This window comes from Camelus bactrianus, chromosome 29 (assembly GCF_048773025.1).
Source record: "Camelus bactrianus isolate YW-2024 breed Bactrian camel chromosome 29, ASM4877302v1, whole genome shotgun sequence".
Classification (NCBI taxonomy): domain Eukaryota; kingdom Metazoa; phylum Chordata; class Mammalia; order Artiodactyla; family Camelidae; genus Camelus; species Camelus bactrianus.
In genome coordinates this window covers 6,956,778-6,984,210 of record NC_133567.1, presented here as the reverse complement: position 1 = coordinate 6,984,210, position 27,433 = coordinate 6,956,778, and the positions used below count along the sequence as shown (strand labels likewise).

The 27,433-nt window shown below is 49.8% G+C and overlaps 1 protein-coding gene across 5 annotated transcripts in view; it reads right to left on the bottom strand.

Annotated features, from left to right (window-relative positions):
- CHD7 (chromodomain helicase DNA binding protein 7) overlaps positions 1-25,347 on the bottom strand; it is a 171,539-nt gene extending 146,192 nt beyond the window's left edge. For 4 of the 5 annotated variants that reach the window (XM_074354990.1, XM_074354993.1, XM_074354992.1 and 1 more), the window contains exon 1: positions 25,012-25,347. The gene's annotated coding sequence lies outside the window, so the exon portion shown is untranslated. Of the gene's footprint in view, positions 1-24,306; positions 24,435-25,011 lie in introns of those variants that run through there. The other variant, XM_074354991.1, reaches the window with a different exon arrangement.
- Between the last annotated feature and the right edge of the window lie 2,086 nt (positions 25,348-27,433).

Sequence of the window (27,433 nt, the reverse complement as noted above, 5' to 3'; positions counted from 1 at the left end):
AGATTCCGTGGCATCATAAAACTCACTATTTTATTAAGTGTTTAAAAATATTAAACATTGTAAGTGCCGTACTAAATTACTTCTAACTACTTCTTGAATGTTACCACCTTAAGCAATTCATAATGGCTCAACTACTGAATCCAAATTCAAATTTTAACCATTTTAAGTAATTCTGTATACACACAATTAGAAAACAAAATATTCATCAGAAAACCTGCTACATCACCCAACAGCAGCCAGACTGAGTGAGCACCAGAGCATAAAAAGGTCTGTGGGTCTGTACTAGATAATGTGACACCTGGATCTGCAGGGTCCACTGAACACCTGTCGCTCAGCCTCTCAGGACGGCCAGGGTGGGAAGGCCCTTGAGTTACGAGGACTGGGATTAAGTATGTCTCATCCACTTACTGCGTGTGTGGCTCTGGGTAAATCCTAGGTTTCTGCATCTATAAAATGTCCGCTATACAGTGTCGACGTGTGTAAGAAATGTGTGCCCAGTAAGAAATAAAAGACGGTACAAGCGTGATTCACGTTATTGCATAATGACTAATTCGCAGGGGTTGACGGAGAGAACCATTATTTCACGTAGCTTTTCTCCCTCTGCTTTCGCTTGTACGTGTGCCATCATTATCTCTGAATCTCACGTCCAAATTTCAAAGACTGAGCGGTGTACATTTCTCTAAAGCCCAAGGATCAAACTGTCAGCAGGAATCCTGCCATTTTTACTCCCTGAGGTTTATTTACGGATCCATCACCAAAAATCCAGTCGGTTACACTCAGGAATGTGGGAGGTGGGTAGGGCTCACACTCACGCACTGTGTATCTGCAAACTTGGTAAAACCCTGGGCTGTCTTTCACACGCCATTTCTTGTATAAGCCCCAGTAACAAGTCTGAATTTCCAGTGAGTCCAATTTTTCAGTGAAGCCCAGCAGTTAAGGAGCTAGCAACCCAGTGTTACGAAGAAAAAAACAAATGAGCGTGTTTATACATACATACCTTTGTCCTCAGTGAATCTATGCTCTGGTTGCACGGGCAAGGCATAAATACGTACACTCACTTCCTACCCCGCCGGGAAAATGGGCACCTCCCCACATCCGCCCCCGCCCACTGGTCCTGCCCGGCCGCCTCCGCAGCGCAGCCAGGCTCGCCCGAGTTCAGGCTGGTCCTCCCTTCTCCCTCTCTTGGGAATCTTCTCCATCAAGTGCCCTTTGCTCGCCTATACTGTCCCATATAATCCGTCTCTCAACTGGATCTTTCCCATTTGCTTTATACACTTAAGCCTGTCATTTGATTTAAAAAAAAAAAAAAGTAGACAAATCTCTCCTGGTTTGGAGAAGAGGGGAGGGAAAAGCTGGTGACCTGCATCTCGGTGACCAGCCCGGGGCTGCTACAGTCAAGCATGTGACTGCAGCCAGCTCTCACTACCCAAGGGCTGGGGGGAAGCCAGTGGGCGTGAAAATCCAGCCAATATGCCACTAGCCACGCCACATACCCTAGAGAAAGGGCATCTCATTAGTGTCACAGGCGCCCTATGTGCTCGGGTGGCCCCAGGAATATCAGCCACCCACCTGGCCATTTAGGCAAACCAGAAGTCCAGGAGTTACCTGGGACACCTTCCTCCGATGGCTCCCAGACCCAATCCACCATCAAACCGTATTGACTTTACCTGCAAAATCCATCACAGCCCCACCCACCTGTCCACAGCCACGCCCACCACACTAGGGTGGAATCCCCAGTTCCTCTTACTGAAGGGCAAGAGTGGGGCGCCGAGGAGGGAAAGCACTGTGTGTTTAGGGGCCAGGAGTGAACCATCTCCAGCTCCCTCCAATCTGTGTGCCTGGCACAGAGTAACCTCCTCTTGCTCTTGGGGTATAGACCAAGCTCCCCCCAGTGCAGCCACCAGCCTTCAGGCAGGAGGGCCCCGACTCAAGCTTCCCTTCCTCAGGTAAGCCAGTCATTCTGCATCCAAGTCAAATGCCTGTCACTCAGGCCACAGCACCAGGCACTACTGCTCCTCTTCCTAACAACTGTGACAACTGCACTTTTCCATGCTTTTGTGGTTACCTGCTTAACATCCATGTACCCCACTGGCCGTGGGCACCGGGCACAGCCTTGTCACCTCCATGTCCCCAACACGCAGTGCGGTGCCCGGCCCACCAACAGGACAGCCACTCTTTTGGATCAGTCAATAAACATGAACAACCAATTCTGTGGCCCACATTCTAGGGAGGATGAGATAAAATACGTAACCAAGCACATGAGCACTAAGGAGACTCAAACAAGGGAGAAATTTCCTATGAGTGGTTTAGTAAGTTAAAAACAAAAAAAAAAGAAGAAGAAGAAGAGGTGGACTACCAGAAAAAAAGGGGGGCCTAAAACTACTGGGTACCATTCAGAGAATGGCATGAGATTAGGATGCTGGGGGCGGGGGCACGAGGAACAGGGGAGGGGATCTGGGGCCGAGGGGAAGGTGGGAGTGGTGGTGGGTCTTCAAAGAGCAAGTGAAAACTTTAAACTGTAGACCCAGGAGCTGAGACAAGCTTAAATCAAGATTAATCTGGCAGAACGAAGCCGGATGCAGGAAGAGGCAAGAGTCCTGAGCTGCTTCAGAGATGGGGCAGGTCAGCAGCAGCGCCCCACCTGGCCTGTCTTTCACATGTGGACAGGCTCGGTACCCGGCCAAGCGGAGGGGAGGAGAGCATCCTGGGGGACCAAGACAGGAAGAAGCCGTCCATGGCGGCGGCAGAACGCTGGGACTGTCGCGGGATGCTCTTCCAGGAGCGGTGGGCAATGTGGTATTCAGTTTACCCTCGAAGACATGAACGGAATATGAATTTCATGACGCAGCTCAATGAAAATGAGAGCTGAGGCAGGGGGCCCGGTCACCAAGGCGTCCGTCAGGCATCTGTCTTCCTCCCGGGGTGAGGCCAATGGCGTAGAGATTGCCATTTCAATTGACCAGGAGGTTTAACCAAACCAGGATTTCAGGAACTTATCCTAAGACAGCGTCCAAGGCTTAAGTCCTAGAACGGGGGAAATAAAGCACAGATTCTGTCCTTGTTCTGTTGTCTTATTCTGTCTCCTATCAACTCTGCCCTGACCGAGGGGAGAGGAAGAGCCAGGGCTGCACTTCTAGCTCATTGTCCTGGGGCCTTTCCTCTGCACCTCCAGTCGACCGGCCCGAGGCATCTCATGGAGGACTGAGGGGCTGTGCACAGGGTCTGTGGAAGGAGGTCGCGGCGATGGCTGGCCTCTCCGCGTTCCCGGGAGCCGTCCTGCCCGCGCCTGGCCTTGTGACCGGGCTCCGAGGCCGGGCAGCTGGGGCACTGGCCCCCCAGCAGTGGGGAAGCTCCGGCAGGGAAAGGGCTGGGGTGACACATTTGGGTTTTAAGTTTACAACTGAAACCACAGGCTCCACCTCCCCACATGCACGTTGCGGGGAGTCTTAATATAAAAACCTTTATTTAGTTAGTGGACTATATAGATTCCAGTTGTCCTAGGAAGCTGCAGTGGACAGTTGAGTTGAAGAGGAAACCAAAGTCAGAGCAGCAAGAGACGAGGTGCGACACAGCCGACACAGAAGTCAGGAGAGCTCCTGGTCTAAACTAAAGTGTAACACTCGGAATAAGAAAATTCTGTGTTTTCCAGGTTATACACCCACCACGTAAGGAAAACCAGTAGTAAAACAGGGCGGGAAAGTAACTAGCACTCAGTAAGTGCTCACTACGGACCGAGCACTGGGCCAGGTGCTTCACACGCATGTACACGCGCGCGCACACATGCTCTCCCCCACAGCCACCCGGAAGCAGCACCTGCCCATGTTCTTGTAGATGAGCAAAAGGAAATCAAAGCAATCAAGAAACTCTGCAAATCATAAAACTGGTGAATGGGGGGCTGGCCTTTCCTTTATTTAGTCCTGCCCCCAAACCTCAGCACTGCAAGGGGGAAAGCTCAGGCCTCCTGTGCCAGCGGCTCTGGGCAGAGCCTGACGCCGGGGCCTAAGGATCTGCACAAGGGGCAGAAAGCAGCCCTGCAGCAAGGGGAGCGTCCTCCACAGAGAAATCAAACAAGCCGCAGTGGTGATGGGTGCCTCCCCCACAAAAAGAGTCGGGGCGGAGCTTTTAAAAGTCCCCAGGAAGGTTAAAAATACCCCCTAAGGTCACGTGGAGCTGTTACTAAACCAAAAACCTGAGTTTTGCAGAGTTTTTTTTCCTTCACCAAATCCACCTTTCCAAATGAAATTCTCTTTAAAAACTGCTAGATAAAAAGTTGTTTCAAGAGAGAATCATGTTAAGAAATACTCCCATTCTATAATACAGACAGCTACAGTAAAGAAAAAGCACGAGACAGTAAGACAGACCATAACTGTGCGTGTGGAGAAGCCACAGTATAATCTTTGGGTAAGAAACGCCCTCTCCGTTATAACTAGTGAACTAGTTAATCCCATCCATTCGCAAATGCAGGTCCAAGCTTAACCACCTAGAAACACAGGAGGGAAAATGTCCAACTTCGCCTTAAGGGACTTAACACTTCTCGGGGGAAATAAAACAGACAGTCCTCCAACAAAAACGCTGAGGATGTCAGACCTTCCACGGATGAGACCCATGACTGCAGACTGGGTCCATGGCCGTGATCTTGGCCCTCACTGGTCCTTCATCGTGGAGTCCTGGGCCTTCACCACTCGTGGGCGCTATGCACGGGCTGTCTCACAGCAAGACGGGGACTAGCCCGCCACCACCGCCGCTTAGAAAGACGCTCCCACTGCAACGCATCATCTTGCCTGCCGCCTGCAGACCTGGTCCAGCCGCAGCTCACTACCTGTCCCACTGCGCATGGTCCTTGGAACCACCTTGGGGTTCTGTCTGCGTGCAGACAGGTGCTTGCTTCCCATCAGATTATCTTCTGGCTCAAACAGACATGATTCACAGACGTCCCTCAGCTCAAAATTCAAATGAACACACCATTCTAATTGGTGAAACCAGCCGCCACTTCTGGAGCGTCCTGTCCCCGTGAGGCACTGCAGCCCCGCCCGGTGCTGGCCTCCCTCGGAACCCACAGAACTGAAGCAGCTTTCCCAGGGTCACGTGGAACAGCGAGGCTCTAAATTAGAACCAGGTTCCGACTCCAGAACCCCGGCTCCTACGCGTTGGGTTATGCTGCCTCCACCGGCTGTGGGCAGCAGGGCTGGGGCTGCAGCTTTCCCGTCCAGAGCCCGCTGGATGGGCTGAGGCCGGGCTGCTCAGCACAGAGCCGGCAACGTTTTAAGTCCCCATCATCATCCCACTGTGGCATCATCGCACCGTGTCAGGTCACACACGGTAACTCCCTAATTCTGCGGTGCTGATGACTTTGGGTTTCATCTTGTCTTCACCCAGCCTGAGTTGAGACTCATACGAACCGTGGTTTTTGTCAGGTCAGTATCCTGTCTCAGCGGAGCCTCAAAAGAAAAGGTCCACACACCTCCCATCGCCTGTTACAATGGCTGTGAGGCGGTCAGCTTCTAGAAATGTCCCAGACACACCAGCAAAGATGAAGCTGCCGGGATGGTCAGAAGGAGCCTACGGCCAGCAATCACCCAGAATCAATTTAGTCTTTGGTTTTGGTCCTAATGATCTTTTGTAAGTTGGAGCTCTGGAATCTAAAACATTTCCATAGAAACAACAACAAACAAGGAGGGGGAGCCCCACTTCACCTCACCCACGGTGCGGCTGAGAGCAGGACGTGAGAGATGACCCTAGAAGTCAGTGGCACATGGGCCTGCAGAGGACCAACCATAAGCTCGTTAAAGTCCTACCCTATTTCTTATTCTACTTTTCTGTGGCCTCCCTCCACCCCATCAGACAGGAGAGAGGCTCTCAGGAAGGACACTGAGGAGTGGGGACATATTTCATAGCAACAGGGGAGACACAGGGCTGGCTATAACCCAAAAGGCTATCCGAGGCTTTAAACAAAGAAAAAAAAGTAAAATGTAATCAAACCAGGATGTATCACATAGCCGTGGCTCACTCTGGGTGACTAGAAACAAAACAGCCAAAGTATCAACATCTGGCAATTTTGAAATCACCTCACTTCTTCCTGGTCATGCTATTTCTTGGTGACATTAAAATATTCGGTTACATCACCTAAGACAGAAGAATCCATGGGACGAAACAGAGACGCCCCTGTCATGTTGCACACAGCACAGTTCCCACACTTCGTTGTAACCTCAATCCACACTGCCACGTTAAAACCACTCCTTATTCAACCACAAGACACAGGGGGAAATCCAGAAAACCCTGACCAAGGTCCTGTAGCAAAACACTCTACAGGTAGTTGCCACAGTCACACTTTCATGTTAAAGATGTTAATAGCTAATTGCTCTCAAGTTGCCTAATGTTCACCGTAACGCCGAGAATGGCGTTATCTACCATCTTTACCTGAAACCTCCACAGTCATATTAATAGACACCAAGGCTCTCAAATCTTAACACCTCTCACTTTCACACTCCCTTTACTAAGAAACAAAGCACCCATAACAATGTTAATAACCGCTCGTTTTATGAATGGCTGGTACATGACAGGCACTGGAGAAGGAACTACCATTAACCCCATTTTGTAAGCGAGGAACTGAGGCACGGGGCTTAATTAACTCGCCCAAGGTTCCAAAGGTTGTCAAGTATTGGAACCAAGCTGAAACTCAGGCCGTCTGCCTCCAGGGCTGCCGGCTGTAACCTTCACGCCGTGCAACCTGTCAAGCCTCCAGTTAGACATCTGAGGAGTCTGCACGCTGCTGTCATGTTACCTGACAGCTGTCCTCCTCGTGGCTCGTGGGGGACGAGTCTCTGACATCATTACGACAGGCCCACACGGGGGTCCGCAGAAGCCCACCTACCCTCCCTGTGTTCCTCCCACTCTGGCTTCACACAATCTGATGCAAAATCCCCTCAAAAGACCCTAGATACAAAAAAAAAAAGAGGCCCTTCCTCACTTTATGTCACCGAACGATTAGACGTTAAACGTGCAGATCAGAACCACTCGTTTTGCTCCGTCTGCCTGCGCACGACGTGGGCGCCAGCCCAGCACTGAGCTCGGAATCTTTACTCAAACACGTGCTCAATTGTCAAAGTCAGGCTTGTAGTGGTCAGCGGCACGTTTCCTGTTTTACTGTGAGTTTTAATAGATTTTGGCATCACCCTCGTGGAACAGTCATGGTGACACTGGTTTACGGTGCCCAACGTGTTGACAGCAGTCTGGCAGATTAACGCTATAAAAAGTGGCCCACTGTCTGCTTACATTAGGTCCAGGAGCCAAGCGGAGTCATGTTGAAATGCCTGATTCATGAGGCCATCGAGGCTGCTCTGTGTGCTCACAACGGGCGCAACAAGGTGTGTCCAAGACGGCCCCACGTGTGATTAGAGTGACATGCAGCTGTGAAGTCATTCTGCCAAAGATCAGAGGCTTAAATTCCAATTTCAGGTGCATGCAGGCGATTTTCCTTTTTGTTCAATAAACAAAATTGAAAAACATAAGTGACGGCAAACTGAAGAATTTTTAAATTTTTTTACTCATTACTACATTTCATTGGTTCTAAGACCCCTTTTTTTTTTTTTCACATTCCCCTAGATCAGAAATAGGAACCATCATACAATGGGTAACATCTCAGATTTGACAAAACACAACAAAATGCAGCTGCAGACTTTCTGGAATCGACGCTTTATGTTTCATATTACCATCAACCCATGTATTCCTAATTAACTTTGGGGACAATGTTAACAATTTTGTCTCTATCTTTCCTTTTCTTATCCTCCGGTTTGCCACAGAAAATACAATAAAGAACGTTTGAGATAAATGAATGGTCACATAACATAAGGAGACAAAAGCTTTGAAGCTGCTGTGCGAAGCTGCTGTCCTCCTTCTGGAGAAAACAAAGCTTGAAAGCTTCCCCAGGCTGCATGCAGCCCAAACGTGTTTCTTCTACAAGAAAGACACAGTTTCCAAGGTAGGAGAGTTCCGGGCGCTAAAGTCTTCCCGCTAGCTCACGCCAACTCACCCCAAGACACAATGAGCCTTTTAACTCAAGCTCCAGTCTCGAGGGGTTTCTCCTCCACCTTCCCAATATCAAAATCATGCTCACACATTTAAACAATTAGGTGAGATGTGCAGAAGCTAGCGCTGAAATCTGAGTGTTAAATCTGCAGCAAACAGTAACCAAATTCAGATCTCATCTGCACAAATTTTTAAAAGATAATTCTTGTCTTCTTTGATTTTGGAAAGCTTACAAAACGACAGGACAAAATGTCACCACAGGACAAAATTTCTTTGAGACAGAAAAAAATTAGCCAAATACTGCTGAGTGATCTAGAAAATGGGAAAACCAAAAGAGGCAAATGTTAGGGTATTTGTTTCAGTGATATAATGAGTTCAGATTACTTTACAAAGATTTCCCTGTCTGCACCACAAAATACTGAAAAGCTGTCACAGTTCTTTTTTCCATGTAAGGTACATGACAGTTTCTTGGGGAAGTGGTGGTGGTTTTTCTTGACTATAAAAGTACCTTTCAGTACAAAATATAGAAAATACTTTAAAATACAAAGATTAAAATAAAAACAACCCGCAGTCCAAATAACTAACATTCATGGATCGCTAACAACGCAACGAGAGCCGTGGGAGACATTCTGGACACGCTGCTATATTCATCCAAACAGGCTGAGGAACTGAGCCCTGCTGACCCCACTCCTCAGCAGCTGGAGAAACCGCGTCTCAGGTAAGTTTAAAGCCTTGCCAGTCGTCACAGGGCTCCTAAGTCACTTGTCCAAAGTCGCTCTGCCAGTGAGTAGTGAGCGGAGCAGGGGCGCAGACCAGATCCGCTAACTCTGGGATCCGAGCTTTTAACTAAGTGAAGCTGCCAGTCCCTGAAACTACTCATTTTTGGAATTGCTGTATTTTCCCCAGCCTTCTCCTAGGCTTATGATTTAATTTGCATAAAATTGGGGCCACAGTTAATACGCTGTTTTGTGCTCTGCTTTTTAAGGTTTACATTTTTCAAAAACGCGATCTGGAATGCCTGCATCACATCTTAACATATGAACACAGCACAGATTCACCCATTCTCCATTTTTCACTGTCAGGAAGAAAACGCTGTAACCTCTTATTCATAACAGCTGATTGGATTTCAGATTTTCCCTTCGGATGGATGACGATACAACTGGAATGGCCATTCATAAAGGTCTCGATACACATAATCTCCAATTACTTTCCAAGACGGTCGTCCTTGCTGAACCTCAGACGGCGGTGAGTGTGCAAGTCTCACCACATCCCGTCAGTATCAAAAATATTTTTTAAATCTTTGCTAATTTGATAAGGAGGAAAAGTATCTCGTTTTAATTTGCATTTTTGTGACTCTGTAATCTGCAAATGTCCGTGCTGTTGTTAAATTTTCTCTCTGTACCTGCTTACATCCTTGACTGCTTTTCTATTGGGCTGCTCTCCCGTACCGGCTCACAGAACACACGGGTGTGTCTTTTTAACAGATCCACGTGCATACAGTGGAGTAGGTGAAATACAAAACGCAAGGCCGGTCTTCCTAACGTCAGCACACACACCCCCAAAAGACAAGTGAACTATGGCGAGCGGACCAGCTTCCACGCGCCCCGCCACGCAGCCCTCTGTCAGCCCGCAAGCGACCACCGCGCTCTTCTGATCCTGAAAGAGCAGTACCCACAGCTCCACAGAGCTCTTCGCTGCGACGCCGACTGCGCCCAGGCTGCGAGGACGTCTACAAAAATGAAGACAAGCTACATGTGTGCAGAGTTCCACCACCATTTTTATGAGACACTGACTTCACTTTCTTTCTAAAGGTTTAACGTGTTGCTGTTTCTTGTCTTTGAGCTGCAGAGGTTCATCGGTGCTGTAGCTTTATTCTGGAAGCTTTCAAAAGTGGTCTTCCTACCTGTTCATACGTCTTACCCTCCTCAAATGTTTGCTATTTTTGGATCTAATCTAAGTTCAAAACATCAAACCTTGGTTCTCCTGAAAAGAGGCTTCGGAAGCCATTCCCCGCGCCGTGCCGGCCCCTGGGAAGGACCTGCTACTCACCCCGCCTCCCCCACCCTCCCGGGTCTCCCGTCCCCGCTCCAGCTCTCCCTGCCCGGGTGCAGCTCCAGGCCTGCTGGCCAGGCTATTTCAACAGCCTCAGACTTTTTGCCTCTAGTTCCTCTTCAACTGCAATCCATCACACGCTGCCTAACTAACCTTTCAACTCCATTTCCATCTCATAATGCAAGTCAGGATCTCGCTCGGTCTGAACTTCCAATTTCGCCGTGGCCCACCCTCCACCCCTCTGTCCAACCTGCCCCTTCCTCCCAGCCAACCCTGACCCTCCGCGAGCCCGAAACAGGGCTCCCGGCCATCCCAGGAGGCTGAGCAGAGCAGTGTGTGTCAGGGACCCCGCTCTCCCTGCGGGCGCGCCAGGCCAGCCCCCAGTTCGCTGCAGGGGCCCTGGCCTCACAGTATCTCCGTGATTCTGTGTTACTTCTCAGTTCCTTCCACCTATCAAGAGAGGACAGGTCACCCCTGTTGTCTCCTCCTCCAACACCAAGCCCTCCACCGACAGCATCGCACCTTTTTAGCCCTCAATTACACCCCACGCTGTCCTGGTCCACACCGCCACGTGTGTGCCGGCCTGAGCTTCCTAGCTGTGGTCAGCGTTTTCAGCATCTCCCGCAGAACTCAGCACCATGACAACTGCACACAAGCACCCCTTCACAAACACTAAAGTAAAACCAAAAAGTCAGCAGGAATGTTCTAGAGATCCGCACACTCATAACTCTTATCTATCTTTGAAAGGAGTTAATAAAACAGCAGCTTTCACGAGACACATCTATGTTTCTCCAAACCAAAAAGATCTCGTTGTAAGCCTCACAGAGAAATCACGTTTACCCTTCAGAGGTGGAAGTCTGAACACACCGCTGCATTTTCCCCAGTCGTGACTGGCCATGTCTTGGCATCCACTGACGTCCTTCCTACAACTGACTTCATGTAAAAGCTCACTCTAACGTGAACCTGGAGAGGCCTGGTTCCTGAAACCCGCTCCCTGAATACCTGCTGGACCACGGTAGGCCTGGAGGGCAGGCATCTGTCCCAGTCCCGGTGCCACCAAACGGCTCCTCGGTGCAAACAGGACCCACTCCAGGGAAGTTTCATAGGTCACGCTCACTGCAGCGAGCAAACCCCCCAAAAGGATTTCAGTTGCTAGTTTAATATTTTCCCTCCATCACAAGGTTATAATATGGACATTACCGAGCTGACCTGCACACCACTGGACTGCCCTGTGGTGCATCTTAAGCAGCTAATCAGAACACAGCTGCCCGGAGAAAACACCTTCCAATCGGAAGCCAGGAATGGTAACGGGGTTCGAGGAGGCCAGAGTAACTGTCACCTCTTCCCCACCCACATGCTGAACCAGCTGGGAGACAGCCAGGTAGGGGCTGGAATCTGTCCCTGGGGAGGCCAGGGAGGGGACAGGCCTGAGGCACAGGTGGAGCACCCTCGCCCCACCTGAGACACAAGTCAACATTAACCTCTCCCCCGGCTGCTGCTCCTCAAGGAGCAGAGGAGGCAGGGCCCCTCTGCAGAAGTCTGGGTGCTTCCAAACCCGGACCCTAAAGGAGGACCCCAGGGAGCAGAGGTGGGGGGCAAGGGGTCCCCAGACACTGGTCACTGCCCTACTCTCCTCCAGTGCAAATAATGAGGACAACCCTGGCTCAGCTGGCCTGGGACTGTGTAGAGGAGGGTGCGGTGCAGTGGGGGGGAGCGAGGACGCCGGGACCCAAGGACGTGGCGCCCACTGCAGAGTAGCCTGCGATAGACCAGCAGCGGCCGGGAGGCTGAGCACGTGCTGCAGGCATGAGATGCAGGCACGAGAGCTGGGCCTCTGTTTCCTTGGGCAGGAAGCAGGGATGCTGGGAAGACCAGTTTCAGACCTGTTGGGAACATTAAGGACAGATGTTCGGGGGAGAAACTGGAAATAAAAATACAGGTCTAAGAGTTCATCGCCTGGAAACAGGAGCTGAAGCAGGCCCCAGAGAAGCCGAGGTGGGCAGGCTGGGTAAGGATGAGGCTGCATTTAGGGAGCAGGAGGGGCGCATCCATAGGAAGGCCCAGGACCCCAAAGGAGGGCGCCTCCGAGCCAAGGTCCAGGGAGACAATGGGGCAGTGAGTGAGGAACAAACCGGAAAAGGAAGGGAGGAAGAGAGGGGAGAGCAGAGCCGGGGGAGACGCTGCCCTGCCCCTCCCCTCCCCTCCCCTCCCCTCCCACAGGGGCCCCGGGCTCCTAGGAGAACCCGAGTCCTGGAAACCACCAGACTGACCCCCGTGTGGCATGCCCTTGGAAATAATACCCGCTGGGAACAGGTTGCCCCAAAATAGTTACTGCTGCTTATTGAGTGTACTCACTTTTCATACCGTGTAACCTAGAATTACACATAAATCAAGTTTTTAATTATTCTGTGGCAGAAATGAAAATAAAATTCAACAAATCAATACAAAGTGCACTACTTTCTGCCCCTTTTAACACCTCCTTTAATGCGGACTATGCCTCCAAACTCAGCTACTGGTCCATCATTACCTTTTATGTTAACTGGTATCCCCAACAGTAGCCACATTTTACTCATCTATGTGTCAGAGAATAGTAATATTACTTGCAAAATTCCAAGAAATATCTTAAGAATATACGCACTACCGTTTTTCTACATATCCACAGTATGTTCACTGCATAACTAATACGTTGGTCTCAGTGTGTGGCTTTTTAAACCTTAGAGTACGTCGGAAGCATCCAGATAAAAATCCAGATCCTAGACAGCCCACAGAGATTTCATTTCAGTAAAACTGGTGAGGAACCTGCATTTTTAACAAGCACCTGAGGTGCTGTGGTAATTCTAAGTCCCAATAAATATCTATTTTATCATTCATTCTAACTTTACTAGATGGACTTCTAAAATAATTGTGTAAGATCCTCAAAAATCATCGAAACAGACTCATCTCCCTTGGAGAAAACAGATGGAAAAGTGACCTCGGTCCAGCTCACCATTTCACTCTTCCATAAAGACCAATGGATGCATTATTTCTGCACAACCACCCTGCACCCTCTGAACCCTGGCACGGTGGGAGGGAGGGGTAGTGAGAACGTTGCTGAAAAGCTGCAGGATGGAGGCGGACGCCCAGACTCACAGCGGCTGCATCCTCCCCTCCCCCCGCGAAAGGACAAGTAGCAACTACACACTCTGTCAGCTTTTCTGCCCGAGAACGATGGACAAGCGGGTTCTGGGTAACCGTCTCCGAACGGTGAGAAAGAGGGAAGCTGAGGTTCCCTTCACGAACTAAGATCCTGGAGGAGACGCACGAGAAAGTTTCGTCAGGGCAAGAATCAATGCTGTAAATGCTTTGAGTAACCAGAGCCACTCTGTCCCCTGCAGCCTGCAGTCAGTGGGTGAGAACAAATCAGATAGCTTACGAAACTCAACAGCTGGTGTACGCGGTCTTCCTACAAGCAGGCGAAGGTAGGCAAGTGTCATCTCCGGGTTTGCCAAGTGAAGGTGCTGGTATTTTTTTCTGGTACTACTGTGGGGGCAGAGATCCACAAAGGATGATGCCCAAGATGGAGGCATTTCTTTAGGTTCTGAAAAGCCTGAGCTAGAGAGAGAGACTGACAGGTGGTCCTCGATGTCACCCACCCACCAGCAAAAGCCAGGCCTCGGCGCAGACCCCTGGGCAGCACGCAGCCTTGTGTTCACACTGAGATAGCCAAACACCATGTTTCCCAGCTATTCCAGGCCTGCTGGCCAGCAATTCAGTTACAGCACGTCACCACCCATGGGCCCAACCACGTGGGGAAGTCACCCGACCGCATTACCGCACTGCGTCCCTAAATGTCAGACAGCACACAGGACCGCTCGAGCTGAGCAGCTGAATGGAATCACCCTGAGCCCACAGCAGCCACAAAGTTCCAGGGCAACTCCAAGTTAGGCTCAAACACCAGCCCAAATTTTTATTTCTATTTTGCAGTAAGAGGGGAAAATGGAAAACTTAAAATGCTAATTCTGGGGATAAACCTAGCTCAAAAATGTAACACGATCATAAAAATTAAATTTTTAAGTGCACCAAAAATAGCGAAACTTCAAGCTTTAACTAGAGGTTGACTGAACTCAAGCAAGTCAACAGTCTGTTCAACTGAGAAGGAGTAAAAACTATAAACACATACAAAATCTAGATAAACCACCGCCGAATAGTTTTAAGAGGCAAAGCAGCATTAAGATTTGGGACACTATCATTTTTTTAAAAACTCCCCTGGGAAAGGAACACACATCCACCCCAAGACACATAAGCCCACAGATCGGTGTACACTTCTGAGTCTGGGACCCATGGAGACCACAGGGCCTGGGGCTGCAGGACACGGCCTGGGTCCGCCAGTCCCCTCGGGGTAACAGCTGTGAAGAGCAAGTGTGACTGTGAGCTCAGGGAGCATCCTGCGCTCTGTCCCGAGCACCTCGAGTCCTCTGCAGGGGGAAAGAGATGCTGAGTGAGTTAATACATCTTGGACATGCACCGGAAAGAAACTGAGAAAAACAATTCTGCAGCAAGCGGACTACTCTGTTGGCTGCGTCGTCGTGGGCTGATAACCTCAAACAGGGTGGGACAACGAGGAAGTCTTAACAATACGCGTGTGTCTTTAGGTGGAAAGTGTTCGCCGTTGATAAGATATGACCCGTGAGGACGAGAAGCCTCTCCGACTGTAACCCACGCAGGGCCAGCCCTGGGCCCCTCGACGTCGCCCTCGAGAGCAGGGCGGTGAGAGCCCTGAGACGTGCTCCTCCCAGCCCTTGAGGCCCAGGCCGCCCTGCTGGGACCGTCCAAAGCAATGTCCGCAGAGAGGTCAACTAACAAGCCTGTTCTGACGTGAGTCCCGGCTCCACCGTCGATGGCTGTGTTCTCGGGCCAATTTATTAAACCATCTCTACCTGTAAAATGGCAATTATCATCCCCACCTCGGCTGCGGCACCCAGTGAAAGCCGCCCACCTAAGTAAACAGTTCAGCAAAACCTGAACTCGCTCAAGGCCCGCGCTCCAGGGCTGTTTAAGCAACTCTCACTATTTTTCAACCTCGCAGCAAGGACGGAATATTACAGGGAGCTGCCGCAGGTCCACATCCATCAACCGTTTATACTCGACATCCTTTTATTTTCCCTTTAGAGTGAAAAGAAAAAGAAAAGAAAAGAAAAGCTGTCTCTGCCCCCTCTCCCCCAGTGCCACGCCCACCTGGACAGCAGCGGATTCCAAGGATGCTGCCCCAGTCTCGCCTCTTCAGAGCAAGGGCACCTTCTCACTTCCTGGCTGCTACTCACTCCCCAGCCCCCTACCCCAAATCTCTCATTTTAGGTTCTGTATCTCTTCTTTAAGCAATAAACAGAATCGGAGGGGGTGGGAGGGCTGAATCAAACATTCAGAGACTCGAGGACCCAGAGTTACAGATTTTGAGAACACCCTGTACCTCTCTGAGCTATCCTGGAAGGTTCTAATACTCCATGACTGATGCCCTGCCCCCACCCCCACTGCTCATCCAGGATAGCATCCCCCACTGTCTTAGGACAACTGCAGGTTTGGGGGGAAGGAGTGACCACTTCCCTGGCAAGATGGCCACAGCTCAGCTGGCAGAGGGACAACTCTACAGCAGAAAGGAAGGACTTGGTCGTTTCCAGGATCTGGGATGTCTGAATTACTTCTGCGTAACCAACAAGAACATCAGGTAAATATCACCTAGTCATATGCCTGGACAAAGGCACACACAGACATTCATTTTGATGTCAGTTCCTGAGGAAAAGTGAAAATTGTGCACCCAATCTCACCCAGTCTCCACTGCATTGTGCAACCAATCTCCACTGCAGGCCACTCATTCTTTGCCGGTCATAACTTAGGGTAGTGGGGACCTTTTAGATGAAAAATAAAATCAAGATACATGGTTTGATGTGTTTAATGATTAAGAGTGAGCCAATTACAATAGTCACTTCTCAATAAAGGTGCCACATGCTGTACTAAGTCCTTTAGGGTGGAATACCTCACTTCTCCTCCACCAGAAACCTGGGTGGTCGACAGCATCATTATTTCCATTTTTCTGATTCACTGGCTGATCCGTCTGACATCACAACTCAAGTTCTCAGCCCCCACAGAATAAAACCTCCACAAGAACAACTGCCCCCCTCCTCATCTCCGTGGGAAAGGAAGGGCATTAGGGAGAAAGGCATGGAACCCAGCCACCTTAGGTGCCAAGATATCCCAAGGTATGTGGCCCCACAGATACAGGAGGCACAGAAAGAGGAAGTGTGGACAGAAATGACCTGTGCTGACAGGACAGAGCAACAGGGGATGACACAGCAGTACGGAGCCCTGCTGGTATTTTTAACAAATCTTTGCCTATGAAGACAGCGATGCTACAAGCCTTGGGGCTGGCCGAGGTGGTGATGGACATGGTTACACATGCAGATTCTGGAGACTGGCCAACCTGGATTCAGATTCTTCCTCCATCACTTGCTAGAGCTGTGTGGCCTGGGCAATTTAACTTAACTTCCTCGCCCAAGTCTGAATCTGTACAATGGAGTTAAAACTCCTACCTATTTCCTAGAGTTACTCTGATGATTAAATGAAAAAACCCACTGAAACTTTTAGAATATTGCCTACTTGACTGGAAATGCTAGATAACTATTAGCTAGTTGTTAGGGTTATTACTGTTATTTTTAATGCTGTTGTATTATTTCTGCGCTATTTTAGTTGGTTTCCCCAACACATACCTTACAGAGAAAATAAAGACTGTTTCCTAATTTGATGATTTTTTAGATTCTAAAGATGAGTCTGCATTTTCTTCTGACAAGATCAATACACCTGCAATCGGGCCAAAGCAAAATTTCAAGAACAAACAAGGTCAAGTATACAAGAACATACAGCACTGTGTGATAGGTGTTAAAACAAACAGAACAAAAACAAGCTCACCTTGAGGACCAAGGCTTAGCAGTTACATTAGTAGTCCCATCCATGAAGTCATTTCTAGACCCATACACTTAGAAATACACCACCAACTAACACACCTTTTTTACTGTACACCTGTGTTCAAGTTGACTTTGTTATTCACTCAGTACAACGGCGGGCACCGGCTGGAAACTGGAGGCGTGCCTTTCATTCTACAAGGGGCTTCTCACTATCGCCTGCCCAGCATCACGGTAAAAATGATCACTTTTTACAAGTGTCAGAATAATACGTACGTTTGCTAATTATGTTGTAAGTATCAACAGGACAGATTCAAAAGTGTTTATAGTTTCTTTCAGAAGAACAAGAAGAGAAGAAAGTGGACTTTTTAAACAGTTAAAGCAGTCTCTAACTTGCCCCAGAACTCGGGGGATTCACCATGGGGCTACCGTGCACCCTGTTCTCAGATGAACCACGGATACGGTGCAGCCGCCTCTGACTTTTAAGTGGAAGTGGCCAGGGAGAGTTCAAGACATGTCAAAACTACACAGGGGTCTAACTCCCTGCCTTCCCCACCCAAAGGCGCAGTGTGGCAGCCCAGGCCCAGGCACCCTGCTCCGTGACGGTGGCCCCTGCCCACCCCCCGTGCCAGTGAGATGCAGAGCAGCTGACCCCGGGCCCCACTCTCCCGCCAGAACCCACGTCCCAGGAGAAGGCAACAGTTTCTTAAGCCATAGGTAGGCAATGCTTATGAAACCAAACAAGAGAATGGATTTTTAAAGGTTTTTGAAAATTTTTAAACTAACAAGTTGAAGAAGTAGCGTTAGATATAAAAAAAGCTGCCAGACTAGTTGGCACAAGTCCACCTGAGGTCAGCTCACCGCCCTTTCCCGCCGCCCTGCTGCACGGGAACTTCACCGCTCCGGGATGTTAGCGCATCCAAATCATCCCTCAAAAGCGCTGTGAGTGAGAGCAAAGCTTTCGGACGAAGCCTGCCGCCCCAGCCGGGCAAGCCCCCCAGACCCGTGAAGCCACCCCGAAGGAGACGGGAAGGGCCCTGATGGACTTGATCGCGTCACCATGGCATCTAAAGACCCATGAGCGGTGATGTCAAGAAAGGCACCTGTGAAACACACTCGTTACCCAAGACAGCGAGTCCCAGGAAGGGAGGTTCTCTGCACACCTAGAGCCAAGCCCGACCCAGAACAAAAATAAACAGGTGCCAAAGGCAAAAATACAAACACTTCCCTCAAAAAGCTGTTTCCAGATAGACATTTAGGGTTTTCACAATTTATCTCATGCAATGTTAAAGTCAGCAACTTAGAAGCTGTTCTAGATTTATCAATTAACATCTCTCGTTTGCTTCCAATCATGCTGTATAATCCACTTCTTGTAATAACTGAACAAAGTGACTTCTATGACAATGTACGTGTCAAACGAGTTGATATGTACTTCCCTCCCCCACAAAAGAAAAACAGGTAAGTGTTGACCAAGGATAACATTTTCCTCCACAATCATTTAAGTAACGCATTCATTTCTACCACACCCAGGGATGGCTGCAGCCAGCTCCTAAAATTCAACCAGTTCCCTCCCCTGAGAGCACAGAGGGACCCACCCTCTATCTGCTGGGAGTCCAAGGACCTTGTCTCAATACATAACCAGCAGCAGAAGCGGCCTCCGGAATGCGGCGATTGGGAGGATCAAAATGCTCACCAAGGGTCTCTCTTCTCTGGACGAGCAAGCAAACTCCTCGGAAGCACGTGGACAAAGCGCCACATGTTAGGCAAGTAACAAAGTTTCCCTCTTCTCTCCCATTTCACAGACCCCCATCGGCAATCTGTGGTGGGCTCACCGCACACCAACACCTTTGAGGGGAAGCTAGCAGATTATTCTGGAGAGTTTTAGACAGTCACTAGCAATGGAAAGAAAGCCAAAACAATGGTTTCATTGCCCATTACCAGCTGCCTCAGTCACAAGCTCAGAAACTCAAGAACGTCCTCCTCCAAGCTGGCCCTCCTCAAGCCTCCCTGCCTCCATGAAGAGCATCACCAGCCAAGCAGGGAATACACTCGAAACCCACATCCCCGGACCCCTTCCTCATTCTGACAACAAATCTCTCCTCAAGTCCTCGTCACTGAACCACCTGAACACTTCTCCAACCTGTCCATTCTCCTCCATTCCCAGGGCCACCAGTCTACTCCACACCATTGAGTTCCCATCAGCAACTGCAGGCAGGATGCTGGTCCCAACCCATTCTCCCTCCCCCGCCCCACCCACTCAGTCAGTCTTTAAAACACAAGCCTGCTCACGTCAAGCACTGCTTACCACTCATCAGCGGTTCTGCTGCTTTTTTTTTTTTTTTTTTGAAGTCCCAAATTCCATATCCTGTAAGCCCCGCCCCAGGCAGCCTGTGCCTGCCTCTTGGGTCTCACCTTAGCCGCTCTTGCAGACCTCAGACATGCTGCCTCCCCGCCCCAGGATGGCTGGCACTGCCTCCTTCTTCTACCACCACTCAGATGGCGGTGCTAAAATAAAGCCACTTCCTAAGAGGTAACAAGTGACTCTCCCTCCTCCTGGCACCCACCGCACAGCACCGATGACACTGCGGTAGCTCTGTTTATTTTCTGCCTGGGTCTACAACATCTTCTTCTGGCACCACTGTACTCCTAACTCATGCACAGCACAGCACCATTTGGGTAGCAGGTACCCAATAAATACTTCAATCGATGAACAAGAAAACAAATGAAACAGGAAAACTGATCACAGCCCAGAGTCACTTGCCACTAGAGCCAAGCCTGACACCCACAGTGGGAGCATGAGGCTCAAAGGACCACCTGCTGAAGAAAGGGTCTCTGATTCCACATCGCCATAAGCAAACGAGCCCAGGGGCCAATCAGCCTCTGACTGCCCAGTTACACTTCTTCATTGCTCTTCGACATTATTTTTATTTTTAAAAAGACAGTTTTTAATTTTCAGAATAAAAACAAAACAAAATCCTCCAAAAACACTTCACTGAGAAAAACAATCATGTCACCTAACATTAGTTAAAAGGTACAGGAATCTAGTTATGGTAATGAATACATGCTTCTAAAATGAGAATAGTCATCAAATCTTGAAATAATTTTCTCTGCATTTTTTGAGATGGACAATCAAAAAAACTCTCCAAACCATCACCCAGCAGAGGCAAACACATTATCATTCGCTTCAGAACAACTTTAAGAGCTATGTTAGCGTCGGCTGTAGGATTCTTAAGTCAGAAGGTACTTTGAGTCAGAACATACGAGGGAGAGGTCAACCCCTCCAGAGCAGCTCAGTCATCCGACAAAGGCCACCCAGCCCCCCCGCGCCAGCACCCAGCTAGGCACCAGAAGGACAGCCGTGACCAGCACGGCGCGGCAACACCCGGGTGGCCAGCCAGAGGCAGCTCCTTTAATTAACCTCTCTGAGCTTTAGTTTCTTAATCTGTAAAATGAGAAAGTTAGACTTGGCTCTCTAAGGTCCTCACGCTCTAAAGATCCAGAGATTCACTAATGATTGTAAGATGGGTCTCTATTTGACAATATCATTATGATTTTCTACTCCGATTTATTATTTTTTATCACATGGGTGTGGTTCCATTTAAGAAGTTTAATATATTGATAGAAGCAAAACACAGAAGAGCAGTGGCAGTGTTTTTTAATTACCTTCCCAGGTCTTAACTACCACCACAACCACCGATGGACTTCTGCCATAACTGCAACCCAACCTGAGTAACACCCAAACTAAAATAAGACATCACATCCCCGTATTTTTGGTAGAAAAATTAAGTGGTCATTTACTCCCAATTTCTTTTCTACTTTAGCATCATCCATCATCTTTGAATATCAAAGTTTTCTTTAAAAAAAAAAAACACAGAAAGACAAAACAATAAAGTTTTCTAGAGAAAAAGGAAAATTTTATCCGATAAAGCTATAGTGGCTTTAGAAACCTGGTAAGATATAATAATACAAAATTCTAAATTTCTAACGGCATAAAAAGAATACCCTTTCAAAGATTTACAAACGTGTCTATGTGAACGAACAAGACAACTGAGGAGTCATGTAGGACCAATCCGTTCCTGACATCATCTCAGCCTCACCCAAGACGGTCCTTCTCCATCTAGCTCTGTGACCTACATCTAAGTGCTTGTTTGTTTACATCTAGAAACCATCTGAATACTGGAAGTGAATCACCTTATTACAAAGCTGAAATTTTAAGGGTCATTTTTTGCAGTCACACACTTTGCTCAGCCCTGACTAAGCATTTTTTTTCTTGCAATGCCTTCTTTATAGTCGATGTTTATAAGATGGCCATGGTGGCTGCTATCAAGCCTGAAAGGCCAACCACAGATCATAAAGGATAAAAGATAACTCCCACCTTCAAAGCTAATCTTAAAAGTGAAATGTGAGTATTTGGTCACCTACAGAATGCTATCTCTTACTAGATGGTCAACTCTCTGAGGGAAAGCAAGGCCTCTTATTTGTCATTTTACACACAGAAAACGTGCCAATGATTGCTGAATCAAAAATAACTGAATGGACGGTGACTGTATGACAAGCCAACTTCCTTAAGCACAGGAAATAAAACGCTGTCCGCCTTGGTTTGAAATAACTACTCTAAACTTGGCACTGAGACTGATCTAATGGATTACACAGCATGGACACAGAAGCATTCTGACGCTTCTCTCACAGACAAAAATATTTTTTCTTTTGACCTAACCACTTAAAAACTATGCTACAGGTAATACGTTACTGACTGCACCTGTATGAAGAAAAAGCTGTGACATTTCTTTGATAAAGCATTATAAAGATAATCCCCATGGTATTCATTTTCACTCAATAAAAGTAAGACTTTCACAAAAAAAGTTTTGGAAATAGTCTTATAATTCAAACTGATTAACAAGAAGACCAAGTACGGGAGAGTCTATGAAAGTAGTTTTAAAACTAAGTTACTAGACTTGTTATTTTAAATTTGACTATATGTTTTCAACTTGAGGAAAAAAAGTGTTACTTTTTCCTCAAAATAGGAAAATAATGTTTGAGCTTTTAACCATCACCATTACCTATAAATGACCTATATCATTTCTCTATCCTGACTTCTGTGTTAAGGCACAAAAAAGGAAGAAATTTTTTATTTGACTTAAAAATAATTCCATTGATTAAGCCAATATAATTAATATTTGGAATTCACATACCTGTCCTTTTCTATTATTCACTTCTTACCTAGAAACTCATTTGAATTTTGAAAAACCTAGAACAGATTTCATCAAGCTTCAATTTACTGGCTTGCACAGAGGAAGAAAAAAAGAATAGAAAATATCAAGAGACTATAAATAATAAAATCCATAGTGCTAGAAAACAGTTCTTGAGTGCCACAGTGATGAAATTCACCTGTTACAAGCCTCACAAAAATCCATTATGTCCCTTTATCCGGTTACCAGACAGGGGGGTATGTCATAATTTCACTATTCGGCAACACAAGAAAATGTAGTTTCTAGTATTTGCTGCAAGCCCCTTTGCACTTAAAAATGCTGTTTACTTTGTAACTTTGTCTACAGCACAGATTTTTCAGGGAACACAAACTTTTTGTGAGCAAATCTGGAAGACATAAAATGTCTCCTACTTACTGTTACCTAGAAAGGCAAACCCAGTCCTGCTTGGTGCCCCCAGCATCTAGCTTTCCGCCTCTTTATTATCATTGTCAATGAATGGGCCCCAGTCAAATGAAAGCTGCCATTTTAGGGTAAAGACTGGAGGGTTTCTGTTGTGCAACAGCAAGACAAAAACACTCCGCAACAGATGTACTCTGGGGGCTGGGAGGCGGATTCGACTTCGTAAAATCACTGCTCAAGTTATTTCTGAAATAAGAATTACCTAGTACTTACACACTGCTACAATCTAAATGGAATTATAACTGGGATCAATCAGGTTCCCATGCTGCTAAGGTCACAGTCACTAAGATTTTTTTTTTTTTTTTGGCATCGTTCGCATATATCTGTGAGGAAACAAGTTTTGTGGGGTTTTTCCTATTTAATTATTACATTTCGTGAGTACTCCCCCCCCCCTTATTGGGAGAGAATTGGGGGGAAACACACTCAACCTCTTTGAAAGGTACTGCCCACAGCAAAGACGGCTTAAACTAGTATTTTCAGAAAATAAAAATCAGGGCCTTCACATAATCCTCTAGAAATAAATTAAAATATTTAATATAGCCCAGAAATCAAGCCCAGAAGCTGGACCTATTTCGAGATAAGTTATTTAAATCGATGGCTAGATAATATACAATGGGAAACTAAAAAGTATACTCAGCAAGTGGAGAGCTGGATAGTGTATCTAATTCTAGCAATTCAAAAGGAAACTCTCCATGTGGGTTGCTACTTTTCTTTTGTCCATTGTCTGTTCAGAAGAGGGGGAAAAAAACTAGTTTAAAATCGAGGCGTGAACAGTCTCTAAAAGTGACCTCCGGGAAAACCGTCCGCCCCGGAGCAGGAGCACTCCCCGCCCGTCCGCTCCACGGGGGCGCTCACAAAGCGGGCGGCCGGCCGGGAGTTTGGGGTGCGCTCCCACGGCGCGGGGCTCCTCGAGGCAGAGCCATCCGGAGAAAGGCGGCTCGGTAATGATGGCTGCTCGGGGCCGGCGGATCCTTCCCCGGAGCCTCCCGACCCACCCCCCCGCCCGGGATCCGCCGCCCTCCCCCCTCCCCCGGGCCGCGCTCGCCCCGCGCGGACGCAGCCGCCCCGCACCGCAGCCCACAGGGTGCCCGCACCCCCGCACCCCCGGCGAGCCCAGTCCCCGGTGCGAACCAAACAAACAACGCGTCCCCCGCCGCCCTCCTTCCTCTCCCCGCTGACCGCTTGGCCTCCAGCCACCTCGGCCGTTCACGCTCCGAGCCGCGGATCCCGGCGGGGGCTAGAGCGCACCCAGGCCACCTCGGGGGCCACCTGGTGACCCCCCCCGCCCGGCGCTGACCCCTGGAGGGCTCGGGGGTGGGAGAGACGAGTTGCCTCCGGGGGCTTAAAGTCGCTATTATGCAGCCGCCGCCGCCGTTGGCCCGGCCAGCTCGGCAAGGTGGGGTCCCCTCCTCGCCGCGCCTCCCCGCGCTCGCCCCGGCCCCACTCCCTTTCTTCTCCGCCTCGCACACTTGGGAGCCGCCGGGGAGTCCCGGGAGCCCCCGGCTCCGGGCTCGCAACTCCGCGCCCGCGGCCGGCACGGGCTGGGCTCGGGACGCCCCCAGCGCCGCGTGTTCGCGCCGCCCCCGCCCCACGCGGCGCCCCGCGCACTTTCCTCACCGCCGACCCACCTCGCCCGGTGGCCGTCCCCGCGCGGGCCGGCGCCCCCGCGCCAGCAGGGACGCACTTTGTTCGCGCCGGTGCGGCCGCCGCTCCCGGCGAGCGCGGCGTGGTCGGTCCGGAGCGGGGGGCGGGGGCGGGAGGCGGGGGTCGCCGCCGTCCCCGAGCCGCCACCGCCGCCGCAGCCGCCGCTCAGCCGCCCCGCGCCCGCGCGCCCATCGCCCACTCGCACTTGAGTTGCAGCCCAACTTTTCCTCCTTCCTTTTTCTTTCGAATGGAGCCGGCAACTCGTGCTCGGCGCCGGCGGGAGGAAACGCGCTCGCGCTCCCCCGCGCGCAGACACGCTCCCTCCTGTCCCCCGTACCCCCCCACGCCGGCAGCACAACAAAAAGCCATTTACATGCGAGGAAGTGACCCTCGGCCGGACCGCGCGTCCCCGCCGCCGCCGGCCCCGCGGACGCAGGCAAAAGTTGGGGCGCCGGGCGGCGCTCGGGGCGCGGGTTCGGGCCCCGCGGGCGGCGACGCCGGCGACAGGGCACGGGCGGCGCTGCGCTCCTGCGCCGGCCCCGGCCCCGGCCCCCGCCCGCCCTCGCCCCTCGCCCCGCACACGCCCAACTCCTCGTTCCCAACTCCTCGCGCGGCCCCGGCCCCGGCCCGGAGCGATTTCCTGCCGCCGCCGCCCCTCCCGGAGGCGCCCGGCGAACTCTCGCGCTTACCGGGTCGGTCGGTCGGGCCCCTCCGCTGCCCTGTGCCGAGGGGAAAACAAAACGCAGAGCGGGCTCCGGAGTTGGCTCGGCGGCCGGGGCCGGGGGGCTGAGTCCACGGGCGCGGAGTTGGCCGGGGGCGAACGGGGGCTCTGGCGAGTTTCAAGGTCTCCGGGTCCCGGGGCTGCCTCCTCAGCGTCGCTCCTTTGTGTAATTTCACTCGATTCAAGTTTAATCCGATAGTTCCCGAGCACGAGCGCGTCCGCACCACCACGGCTCAACCCCCGCGCCGCCGCCGCCGCCGCCGCCGCCGCCGCCACCGCTGCCGCCGCCGCCGCCGCCGCCGCCGCGGCCCCAGCACGCCAGCGCCTGCGCGCGCCCGGCACGCCGCGCGCGCCCGAGGCCGCGGGGCCGCGCGCGCCCGCCGCCGGCTCCCTCCGCGCCGCGCCCGCGCCCGCGCCCGCGCCCGCGCGCCGCCACCTGACGTCAGGCGCGCCTGGCATAATTTATGCAAGAATTCGGCCGGGGTGGCGGAGGCCGAGGGAGAGGCCGAGAGAAAGGGGGCGGCGCGGGGCTGCGGGGCCGCGGGCTGCGGAGGGCGGGCCGGGCGCCACTTCCCGTCCCCGGGCGGGCGCCGGCGCTGCGGGCGGTTCTCCCCGCGGGCCGGTGTGCGGCCCCCGCGCCGTCCTCCCGGCCCGGCTGCCCCGAGCGCTCGGCCGCCGCGCGGCAGCGCCCCGGGCGCGGGCTGGAGAGGGTGCCACGTTTCCCCGCGCTGCACCTTCCCGGAGCCCCGGTGCGCCGCCCTCGGGCAGGAATCGGCGGCCGGGCGGGCGGTCCTCCCGGCCGCGGCGAGGGGCTTCCGACGCTACGCGGACCGCAGCGGCTTGGGGAGGGGGGCGGTGGGACGGCTCTTCGGTAATTATCCTTCAACTTGAGATGGTTTTCCCACATGAAATTACTTAGAATGGGCACATTCCATTTCAAATAGATTTCTCCTGCCTCTGCACAGGGCTTGCCCTACATCCTGCTTGACAGGACAGCCGGACCCACTACTAAATCAGAAAGTTTAACTGGATGGCGTTGATTTTGTTGAATTTGTTCCCATGCCAAAAAAGGGAGAGAGAGCGCAGTGGTTATGAAACAAAGAAATAGGTTGTGTGCCCATTATTAAACGTGTCAGGACTAGAGTGTTTTAATCATTCTTCGGCCAAACTGGCACTTTTGTATGATCTCCTAGCCTTAAATATCCAAGTCTCTTATTCTGTTTCTCTTCCTGGTGCAAAATGAATATTAAATCTGGAAGAATTTTTCTTTTACCAATTTCCTTTTAGGAGATAGAACTACGAACATTTGTCAAGCACCTTTTATGTGCAAAATACCAAGCAATTATAATTCTTTTAAATTGTCAACTGTTGTACACTTTGGGCTGATTTTATTAAGTAAAAGATTGCATTTATTTTTAAATAAAGGAAGGCACTTGTATCAACTAAACATAGTCCTATAATAGATAAAGAGTAAAGAAACTTGCTATTATTCGACTCCAAAATAAACAGAAAATTGCAGAACTATGCAAAATATAATTTCTCTTCATTCACCACCTGTAATAAATACTAAGACTGTAATCACAGTATTTCTATTTGAACAAAAGATTAATCAAAATTATTTTGTTATGTTACTAGTACAATTATTCAATAACTAAGTTTGATTATCCTAGACTTAATCACTAAAACATTTACTTCCTAGTATTAGTAATGAGTTTCCAAATATTTGTTACATTATACTGCCATTTATTGAAATGCACTGGTTTGGGCTTGCTTTCATCAGATATTTGAATGGTCTTTTGAAAGAGGGAAACGTTCATTCAAGGGATTTACAAATAAACAGCAGAAAGAAGGTTGACACCACAGAAAATTCTGACATTAAAAAAATTAACAGACACTAAAATCAATTTCTACCTTTTTTATAGTCCATTTTATAAACCAAGAATCAGAATTCTGAGGTTAGGTTTACATTCCCATTAAGTTTGTATCTGTCAGTGAAAGCATATGGGGATGCTTTGGGGTATGTTGGGGGTGATGTTAAAGACAGGACACATGTCTACAAAGAAATCACTAGTACCCCACAACATTAGAGGACATGTAAGTGGCATAAAACGAGTTATTGCTTATCTCTTACAGTATGCCCAGCTTGTTGTCAAATGTTCATGTATTTCAAGTCAATTTACAAGCTGAAAAATGACATCTACATATAGTGAAAGTATATTAGTTAACGTTTAATTAACAAATAATATTGACTATGAGCAGATCCCCCTGTGCCCTTTGTATATTTAACTAGAAAGTGAAGACACTTCTCCTTGAAACATGAGAAATGGTAAAATAGTTCAGCCAAAGCTTAACGTGGAAAAAGCAGCCCCTCTCTGGTTTAATCTCCCGCC